This window comes from Lycorma delicatula, chromosome 3 (assembly GCF_047948215.1).
Source record: "Lycorma delicatula isolate Av1 chromosome 3, ASM4794821v1, whole genome shotgun sequence".
NCBI classification, from domain to species: Eukaryota; Metazoa; Arthropoda; class Insecta; order Hemiptera; family Fulgoridae; genus Lycorma; species Lycorma delicatula.
The window spans coordinates 79,665,392-79,676,750 of record NC_134457.1 but is presented as its reverse complement, the minus strand read 5'-3'; the positions used below and the strand labels follow the sequence as shown (position 1 = coordinate 79,676,750).

General features: G+C 31.1%; 1 long non-coding RNA gene across 1 annotated transcript in view; it reads left to right on the top strand.

Annotated features, from left to right (window-relative positions):
• Nucleotides 1-2,639: 2,639 nt before the first annotated feature.
• Nucleotides 2,640-11,359, top strand: part of LOC142320920 (uncharacterized) — a 335,385-nt gene continuing 326,665 nt past the window's right edge. The window contains exon 1 of the long non-coding RNA XR_012755510.1: nt 2,640-2,755. This is a non-coding gene — a long non-coding RNA (uncharacterized LOC142320920). The remainder of the gene's footprint in view (nt 2,756-11,359) is intronic.

Below are 11,359 nucleotides of genomic sequence, written 5' to 3'. Positions count from 1 at the left end.
ACATTTAAAAAAATAATAGTTTAAACATCCCAAGTTATACGTACAATTACGTCCCCCTCAATTATTAATTGAAGGGGTTACGTGAACTAATGATCGGTTGGGATGTCAAGGAGGTCAGAACCTCTTGGAAACTAATTTTTTTCTGAAGACAAAAATCATTTTCAAAAAGTGGTACTGATAACTCAGTGTTTCAGTTTTGTTAATAAAGCGGTGTTACCGGACAGAAAACATTTAGGGGCTAAAAAAGATTTCAAATTAACCCTTCTTCTGTACATTTTTTATTTCCTTGTACGAAGTAAAAGTAAATATTGTAATCTCAAAAATTTCGGTTTTCAGATTTCAACGGAAATATCTATTTTGATCATCCCTGAATCCATTTTGACTAGTTTCGGTGTGACGCCTTTACGTACGTATTTCGTATTTCGCATAACTCAAAAATGATTAGCCGTAGAATGTTGAAATTTTGGATTTAGGACTGTTATAACATCTAGTTGTGCACCTTCCCTTTTGATTGCAATCGACTGAACCAAGAGTGTCAAAAAAAGCCCATAATTCAAAATAATTTGGATTTTGGACTTTTTCTTAACTGCAGTAATAAGCCCTAATTGAGAGCTTTTCACCGATATATCATAAGTGATACTTATTTTCATTGGTTCCAGAGTTATAACCAAATAATATCTTAATTAATGAAATATTTGGATCTTACAAGGGGAACGTACAGCTCGAATCTGACTTCATCTCCTTTTTTTTATTTAAATATATTGATTAATTATCATTAACTTATGATTGAAAAAAAAGAAATATAAAAAAGAAATCAGAAGTTATTAGTGAAATAAAATTTTATGTACTTTTCATTATAATTCAAATATTTTTACAGACGTTAATAATTATTAATAAATCAATATATTTAAATTAAAAAAATAGTTAAAAAAATACATGTACATGAAGTCAGATTCGAACCGATATGTCCATGGTTACGGATCCGACAAGTTCTCACTTACACCACATAACTACTTGAGCGACATGAAACAAAATTAATATATAAACTAATATAAAATACTTATACGGACACCACAAAAAAAATGTGATGCAATGTGGTGCCCACCGCAATGCAATTGCGTAATTGTCCGCTTTATTAAAGAATTGGAGTATCGTATTTCACTTTCAAATGAAATAAGTTTAAATGGAGTGCAGAAAAAATGTGTAAATGTAATTTAATAGGCGTGCAAGGAAGTCATGTGGTATTCACATCAGATTTTTAATTTTTCTGAAGATAGAAAATTTTATAAAAAAAAACTGTTCAAATATGGGAATATTTATTTTTCAAGTGTTATATCAGGTCTCCGATACATCGATTATCAGTCTGGCGTATTCCTCTCTGTTCCTGGTTGGACAACCAGGAGTTTTGTCTCTTTCTAACTCCTCTAAGCCCTCAATCTTCTCCTTAAGAACAAATTTCAAAAGTTGATGCTGGTTCCCCCTTAAAACGTGGCCCAAATAAACCAGCTTGCTGCTAGTTGTCAGGATTACTCGTCTATCCCCGGATCTTCTCAAAACTTCGTTAGACCTCTGTTCTGTCCATGGAATATTTCATTTTTGTTAATTTAGTAGTTGAAAGTTAGAGGCTCGTGTGACCAGAAACTCTTGGGCACCGTAATGCATTTATTTTATTTTTTTTAAGGTAGAATACAATTTGATAAAGTCTGACGATATATTTCAAGTATTTTAATTTTGGGGGGCGGGAACAGGAGCTGTTTTGGGAAAACAAACAGATGTGATCCTCTTCTTGTGTATGATTTCTAATTTTTTTGAAGGCAGATAAATTTTGAAACAAAAAGTTCAATTATTGTAATACATTTACAATTTTTGTAAATATATTAATAATTATTATTTAATGTATTATTATTATTATTTACATTTTTGCAAATTTAAGAAGGGGTTTGGGAAGTAGACATCCGTGAAGGGCAAAGAGGCCTGTACCTTTCCTTTTCCGAAACGATATACTGATTTTTCTGAAAGCAGTACGCAATTTGAAGAATAAAAAAAACAATTAAATACGCCAGTAATCTTTTTATTATGAAGGGGTAAGGTCAAACGGAAAAATTGACGAATTGGATGGATGTAAAGGGATCCTCTATAACCTACAGAAATGTTTTAAAACAGTGTACGAACTTTTAATTTCAGTTAAGTAATTCTTACAATTATTCCGGAATAACCGTTAAATTCAGTATGTTAAATATATATTTAAAATGTAACTTCGAATTATCGAGGTTGTATAATGTTCTTATTTGTAAATAGTAAATATCCAATAAATGAGGATTTAATTACTCGTATGATACTTGATAAGAATGATTAAATATAGAATAATATTTTGACAAGCATCATCAATTTCTTCATAATTTACGCAAATATATACTAATAACAGTATTCATAATTTTAAGAAATGTATAGATTCAGAAATACTAGCTGTAATTTGTTTTCGATAAAGCAGACGGTTTAACAGCAGTACGTCAGGTACGATATGAAACGGTAGCTTGACTGTACAGCGTACAACCAATCATCTTGTGTTATCTCGAGTATTAGTTCAGTGGAGAGACGCATTCGACGTACTGTATTAGAAGCCTTAGTTGTCTAGTGCAAGCAGCTGTAAGGTACGATTGTTTTTGATACGGTTTGTGTTAATATTCGTGTTAATTATTTTTGTAAATTCATTTTAATAATGTCTTTAATATAATTGAAACGGTATTTGATTTCGGTAAGTATGTAATTAAACAGTAATAAAAGTTATATTTAATAAAGTTTTAGCAATGAGGTGAAATAACATTTGTCTTAAACACTATGTTATAATATAATTATTTCGTAAAACAAACATCAGCTACTCGCTAGATTGTAACGAAGAACTTATTTAATTCACCTCCAATTTAATATTAAAAATACTTTTAAAGTAATTTCTTAATGCAAACGTAATTCAATCAGTGTTTGCTGAAACAGTTAATGATTGTTTTCTATTACGAAGAAAACATTGCAGTATAGGTTAGTTAATGAGTGTGATCTAATTAAACAGTATTTTTTCAGCTTGAATGTCTCTTCTTAACATAATTGTATGCTATATTTATAAATATTCATGAATCTATAGTGAGTGATGCATTTAATAGGTTATCATTTTAACAATATTTATTCTATTTGTTACATTTAATTAAATTAAATTTTTGATTATTAAGTTTTTGATGTATTATAAACTCTTTTTATTTTTGAAACTAGCCGGCCAGGGCTCAAATCGTCTAGCCATATTTTTCAATTTTGATCTGCTTTCCCACTCACAATATTGCCCTGAAGTATTATTTTTTTTGGGGGCTACTTATACTACTACTTTGCTTAAGAAGACACAAAAAAAAATTCTGGTAAAAATATGCAATAAGTAGAAAGATACTGTTTTGATTTTTGGGAAAGGGGGAGAGTTTGCGGGTAAAATATTTTAAAATTGGTAAGATAAGCATATACACATATACTGAGCTTAATATAAAGTGGAATTATGTTTGCAGAATTTTGAGAAAATTGATCCCAAAGAAATTATCTACCCCACTCCCTTGAGATATTGACCTCAAACTTTTACCAACAAATTCCCCCATACATACGAGTCTGTGCCAAACTATTAAAATTGCTTTTTTTGTCTTCAGTCATTTGACTGGTTTGATGCAACTTTCCAAGATTCCCTATCTAGTGCCAGTCGTTTCATTTTGGCGTACTTCCTACATCCTATATAAAAATTTGTTTTACATATTCCAAATGTTGCCTGCCTGCACAATTTTTGCCATCTACCTGCCCCTCCAATATCAAAACCATTCCAGGATGCCATAAAATATGACCTATAAGTCTGTCTCCTCTTTTAACTATATTTTTCCAAATATTTCTTTCTTCATCAATTTGCTGCAACACTCTTCATTTGTCACTTTATCCACCAGTCTGATTTTTAACATTCTCCTATAGCACCACATCAAAACCTTCTAATCTTTTCTTCTCAGGTATTTTGATTGTCCAAGTTTCACTTCATATAAAGCTATGCTCCAAACATAATATACTTTCAGAAATGTTTTCCGGATGTTTAAATTAATTTTTGATGTAAGCAAACTATATTTCTAACTGAAAGCTCATTTCGCCTGTGCTATTCAGCATTTTATATCACTCCTACTTCATCCATCTTTTGTAATTCTACTTCCCATATAACAAAATTCTTTTAACTCCATATTATTTTCTCATCCTATTTTTATATTCAGTGGTCCATGTACTTTATTTCTATTACATTTCATTTTATTTTTGTGTATTTTCATGTGATAATTCTTGTGTACAACTTCATTCATGCCATTTATTGTTTCTTCTAAATCTTATTTACTCTCAAGTAGAATTACTACTGTTCATTAGCAAATCGTAGCATCTTTATCTTTTCACCTTGCACAGTTACTCTGGATCTAACCTGCTTCTTTAACATCATTAACTGCTAGTTCTATGTAAAAATTAAAAAGTAAGGGGGATAGGAAACATACTTGTCTGACTCTCTTTTTTATTACTGCTTCTTTCTTATGCACTTTGATTAATTACTGTTGAAGTTTGGTTCCTGTAAATGTTAGCAATTGTTCTTCTATCTCACTATTCTTGAACTTTTTTAAATGCTGAACATCTTATTCCATTCCACGTTATAAAATGTCTTTTCTAAGTCTATAAATGTCATGTATGTTGGTTTGCTTTTCTTTAATCTTCCTTCTACTATTAATCTGAGTGCTAAAATTGTTTCCTTTGACCCTGTACTTTTCTAGAAAGCAGTGTTAGTCTTCTCGTAACACTTCTTCCACTCTCCTCTCAATTCTTCTGTACAGAATTCAAATTAAAAGTTTTGATGCATAATTAGTTAAGCTAATTATTCTGTATATTCTTCACATTTATCTGCTCCTGCTTTCTTTGGATCATGACTATAACACTATTTTTGAATTCTGATGAACTTCCCATTTTTTGTAAATATTACACATCAGTTTGTATAATCTATCTATCACTTCCTCACCTGCACTGCATAGTAATTCTTTAGGTATCCTGTCTATCCCAGGAGCCTTTCACCCATTGAAATCCTTTAATGCTCTATTAAATTCAGATCTCAGTACTATAACTCCCTTTTCATCTTCTTTGACTTCCTCCTCCTCCTCTATGACACCAGTTTCTAATTCATTTCCTCTGTATAACTTTAATGCATTCCACCTATCAACCTTTTCTTCCATATTATAAATTGGTTTACAATCTTTATTTAACACATTATTAAATTTTAACTTATGTACCAGAAAGTTCTCCTTAACTTTCCTGTATGCTTTGTCTACTTTACCAATAATCATTTCTTTTTCCACTTCTGAACACTTTTCTTTAATCTACTCTTCTGTTGCTAATTTGCACTTTCAGTTTATAGTATTTCTTAATTGTCGATAGTTCCTTTTACCATCTTCATCACTAGCATTTTTATACCTTCTATGTTCATCCATCAGCTGCAATATATCCTCTGATATCCAGGTTCTCTTTGTTCCAACTAAGTTTGCTTCTGCTGATTTAAGAATTTCCTTTTTAAAATTCTTCCACTCTTCTGTATTTTGTACCTAATCTTTTTTACTCAGACTCTTGTGATATCCTCCTCAAAAATCTTTTTTACCTCCTCTTCGTCAAGCTTCTTTAAATTCCACCGATTTATCTGACAGGTATTTATTAGGTATTATTCTTCAGGTTTTTAAACCCCCAGTCTACATGTCATTATTAGTAAATGATGGTCACTATCAATGTCTGCACCTGGGTACGCTTTGCAGTCAATGAGTTGATTTCTAAATCTTTCCTTAACCATGATATATTTGATACCTTGCAGCATCGCTCAGCTTTTTCCAAATGTATATTCTTCTATTATGATTTTTAAACTGGGTGTTGGCAATTACTAAATTATACTTTGTGCAAAACTCAATAAGTCAATCTCCTCTTTCATTCCTTTTGCCCAACTTGTATTCACCCACAATATTTCTTTCCTTGCCTTTTCTGATGCTTGCATTCCAATCTCCAATTTTTACTAAATTTTCATCCCCTTTTATGCATTTAATATGCATAAAAGGTGTTTTCTTTATATACACACTACTTTAATCACCATCATTGGCACATGTAGGCATACAGACGTTGATAATCATTGTTGACTTCGGTTTTGATTTTATCCTGATTACAATGATTCTGTTGCTAATCTTTTTGAAATACTCTTCTCTCTTCCCTATCATCTTGTTCATTATGAAACCTGCTCCTGCCTGTCCTTTATTTGACACTGAGTTAATTGAAAAGTCATTTTTCTCTTCCCATCAAACCTCGCGAATTCCTACTACATCTACATTTAACCTACCCGTTTCTCTCTTTAAATTTTCTTACCTACTAACCTTTCTTAGACTTCTAACATTCCATGCTCTAACTAGTAGAATGTTACTTTTTAATTTTCTGGTGATCCATTCCTTTGTAGTTTCCAGCCAGAGATCCTAGTTGACCTAGACTATTTTACTTCCAGAATATTTTACCAACGAAGGCAGCTCTATCTTTGTTACATGAAAATGCAGAGCTACATTTTCTTGGAAAAAAAAATGTAGTTCTTCATTGCTTTCAGCTGCACAGTACTCAGGAGATTGAGTGATGTTGATATGGCCTTGTAAGTCCTCCTGATCTATGCTCTTAACAAATACTGAAAGAGCTGTGGCCCTCTTTCAGGAATCATTCCTTAGTCTGGCTCTCAACAGATACCTCTCAATATGGTTGCACCTTTGGTCCAGCTACTGTGTATCACTGCACACTCAAGCCCCCTTACTGCGAGCAAAGTTTCATGATTCATAGAGGAAGAATTCTGAGGGATAAACTGATAAAATCATTTATCCAGTTAAAAGTTATTAAGTTTCAAATACAATAACACAAATACCACCCACGTTTTTTTGGGGGTCCTGGGTAATGAAACATAGAAATGCAGAATACCTGTATCCCATATTTTGACTGATTGCCATACCTTCCTTCTTGAAGCATATTTCTAGAGCTGTGATGGCAGGAAAGTAAAAACTGGAATTGATTATTAACTAACACACTGCATGTGTTGTGATATCATTATTTAATATTTATTTAGGTTACACTAGTTATTTTCTAGATTTATAAGGTTAGCTTAATGCTTAATTATTTTTATAACTTAATTTACAGTAAAGACTATTATTGCATATTAGTTTTATTTCAAATAATGGGATATAAAAAGTGTAGTGTTGTGACAAGTTTAATATCATCAAATACAATAATAATAAACGTCACCCTTATATTTCTCAGATAATTTATGCGTTAATTACTACAAATTAACATGACGTTATTCTATAGAAAGAATGAAATGTGCTTGTCAGTAATTGAAATAAAGTAGCAAACTTTATTTCAGTTAGGACTGTTCCACAAAGAATTTATATTAGTTGTGTTGTGCATATCATAAATATTAGTAATCTTTAGATCTTCCTTTGTTACCTTCCCTCCCCAACTTATTTGCGTGTATTTCTGGCAGAAAATTACACAAGCATTTGGAGAAAAATATTTAAAAAAATGGTACTTGCGTATTAACGCCACCGCAGCTACAGCTTTATTTAAAAACAAATAGTCAATCGGATTTCGGTGGAAAATGGGCCGATATAGAGTTTAACATAGATTCAAAACAGTCTCTTTATTAATTTTAATAAATGGTTATTTATATTTATTTATTTTATAAATATAATTTAGCCAAACTTAACCTACGCTCGCTAACCTTGACTAATTAACAGGAGTGTTTTGATTATTTAAATAATTGCAATAATTACTGAATTTATTAAATAAATACTCAAAAAATGACGGTGTTAATTATTCAAGGTTAGCGAGCGAAGCAAGCGTAGGTTAAGTTTGGTTAAATTTATTTATAAAATAAATAAATATAAATAACCGTTTATTACACTTAATAAAGAGACTGTTCATTTTCCACGAATTCTCTGGCTGTGCCTGATTTACGGTACAATTTTATTTTTTGCTGCTCTAGGTAGTCGTTCTATTTTTTGGGTATACGTCTCCGTAAGTGGATCAGTGATATTTTCGTTCACATTATTGCGCATAATTCTTATTCAAATTACCTATGTCATTGTATGTCGCCCACTGGTCAGAATTTATTATTAAATCCTGCCCGATGTGCTCTACTGTAATCTGCAATAACGTATCTGTAGAACGATTATCTATTGTGAACATGAAACATTTCTGGACGGCATAGCCCTCCGAACACCCATTGCTCCCGATGGACTCTGCCGACGTTGCTCTTTCTCTTTACAAATAGAGACTCGTCGATCTCTACTGCTGCCAGATCCGGGCCAATCACACGATTTGATTTTAAAAGCTTTTCGGCGCACACTTCCCGTAGGTAATTTCTCCAGTCTTCAGCTATATTTTGGTCAATAATCAGTTCACTTTCACAGAAGGCCTCAGTCGTCCTTTCATTGAACGGTAAAATTTTATCTAGTATAAGAGTCCACCATGTATCGGGGGCCACATTTGTATATAGACTCGGCACTATCTTTTTTTTTTGTACCGCCACCGTTCTCGATCATTCGAAATATTTAACGCCATGTCGCACTCCTGATTACACAGTTGATAATCTGGTAAAATATTAAAACGTTGAAACAAACTAGCATATTTCATTTTATTTATTGATAAAACGATTCAAACACATTCGCAGGAAGATCCATAATTATGCCGAATTGTGATTACTACAATGGTGATAATTAAACTCTTAGTACAATATTGCTCGAATAACTACGATTTACTGATGTATTTTTAAAAACAATATCAAACGATCAAAATAACCGTACCCGTACGATGTTGTAAAAAACAAGCATGAACACGCTTGTTAAAGTCTAACGTAATAATCATAATTGTACCAACCTCTTGGTTAGGACTTTCTTTCTTTTTCCTGTTTAGCCTCCGGTAACTACCGTTTAGATAATTCTTCAGAGGATGAATGAGGATGATATGTATGAGTGTAATTGAAGTGTAGTCTTGTACATTCTCAGTTCGACCATTCCTGAGATGTGTGGTTAATTGAAACCCAACCACCAAAGAACACCGATATCCACAATCTAATATTCAAATCCGTGTAAAAATAACTGGCTTTACTAGGACTTGAACGCTGTAACTCTCGACTTCAAAATCAGCTGATTTGGGAAGACGCGTTAACCACTAGACCAACCCGGTAGGTTCTCTTGGTAGGGACTATCTTAAATTTAAACAGACGGTAATCAATATGAACTTGAGTTATAAATTTTGTAAATACAGTCTTTTAATCGTGCAGCAATAAATAATATAAATCGCGGGATAATGACGTTCGACAGACTGGGGAGAAAACAACGGAAGACGACGATTTTTATTTTTATTGTTTTGGAAATTTTTGTTTCTATTTTATTTTTTACCTTTATAATTGTATTTTTTTATTAATTCTTTCATATCTATTAATGATGATTATAATCCTTATTTAATTATCAAAATACTTTTATACGATCTGTTAACTTTTGAATGATTTTTGTAGTTTTGTTGTAATTTTATCAAAACTTTCTTAACCTACAATGTTAGATTTTCTGTCAGACTCATTAAAAAAGTAAAACTTTCTCTGTTTACTGGATAATCAGAGAACGTTAATTCAATTCACTTTTAAACTAAGTTAAAATATTTATTTTCTTTTACATAATCTCTACAATGCAGTATTACCTTTTTCTTTACGTATTTGGGTGTTTGTCATATTATACCTAATTTGGTATCCAACTCTTAAAATAAAGCGATTTATAGTTTTATGTAAGTGTATTTTATGATTTGAAGTTTTATTTTTATGTAAGTGACATGTTAAGAATTTTGTTTATTTTATTTGACGAAGCAAACGTGGAACGACCTAACAAAGTAGCGACTTGTATTATAGCTAGCAAGCTACTAGTCTTCTTTTTCGATAAAATCGGCAGTGAATGATATTAAATCGATTGTATTTGGGTATTACCAATAAATCAATGAATATATGGCGGTTATGATAATTACAGCAATATTAATACATTAACATGTATGTATTAATACATTAATACATACATAACAATACATTTTATTGGTTACTCTATACTATTTAAGATTTATTTATTAAATATTTTTGGATTTATTACTTTATTATTTGTTATAGTAAGTTTAGTAGTCTGCAATATATGGTAATGATTAAGATTAAGTATATAATGTATACATACTGTAAAAATCACGGTACCATTCTATAGATTATTCTCCGATAAACAGATACATTTTGTTGCCTCCTCTAAAATGATAATTCTTTGTGGATAGCATTTTTATTTTATAAGCACTGGTAAAAGTATCAATTTTAAAAAGTTAAAAAAAAGGAGATGAAGTCTGATCTGATTCGATGCGCCTTCCCCTTGTAAGATTCAAATATTTCATTAATTAAACTTTAATTTGGCTATAACTCTGGAACCAATGAAAATAAGTACCACTTATATATCGTTGAAAAGCTCTCAATGAGGGTTTATTCAGTTAAGAAACAGTCCAAAATCCATATTCTTTTAAATTTGGGGTTTTTTTTTGGACATTCATAGGTACGTACAGTGTCGCGCCGAAACTAGTCAAAGAGGATTCAGCAGTGGTCAAAATGAATATTTCCGTTGAAATATAAAAAAAACCAACATTTTTCGCGATCACAATACTTCAATTACTTCGTACAAGATAATATCTAAAAATAATATCTAGTATTTCAAAACGAAAATGTTATTAAATATCCGTTACAAATACGTCGTTCTGCCTATCAGCTAGGAATCTTACTGAAAATTTTCACACGATGTTTCTGCATTATGCGTAACGAAAGATGCCTTTCTTGTAATAGTTACAATTTAAGAACTCTTAAATGAAGAAAATTTACTATTACACCGTATTAAAGTTTTACATTTTTACTGTTATTGTTTCATCTGAACATTGAATAGAATACAGATCTCACACAACTTGTTTCGCTGTCTAGCACGCTTTTCTAAAAAATATTTTGTAATTCTTTTTAATAGAAATTTCTCTTTTTTTTCACAATTCTTTTTCCGTCCAATCGTTACTTAAAATTATTATACAATGTAATATACTGTAATAAAGTTATTAAATATTAGAACTTGTTTTGTTTACTCGTATGTAATGTGTTTATGTACTGGACATAATAAAAAAGTTCTTATTTATGATATTGTTATAGTTCAGTGATAAAATAAATATTTTATTGAGATACCAAATAACATAATAATTAGCGCGGTATTGA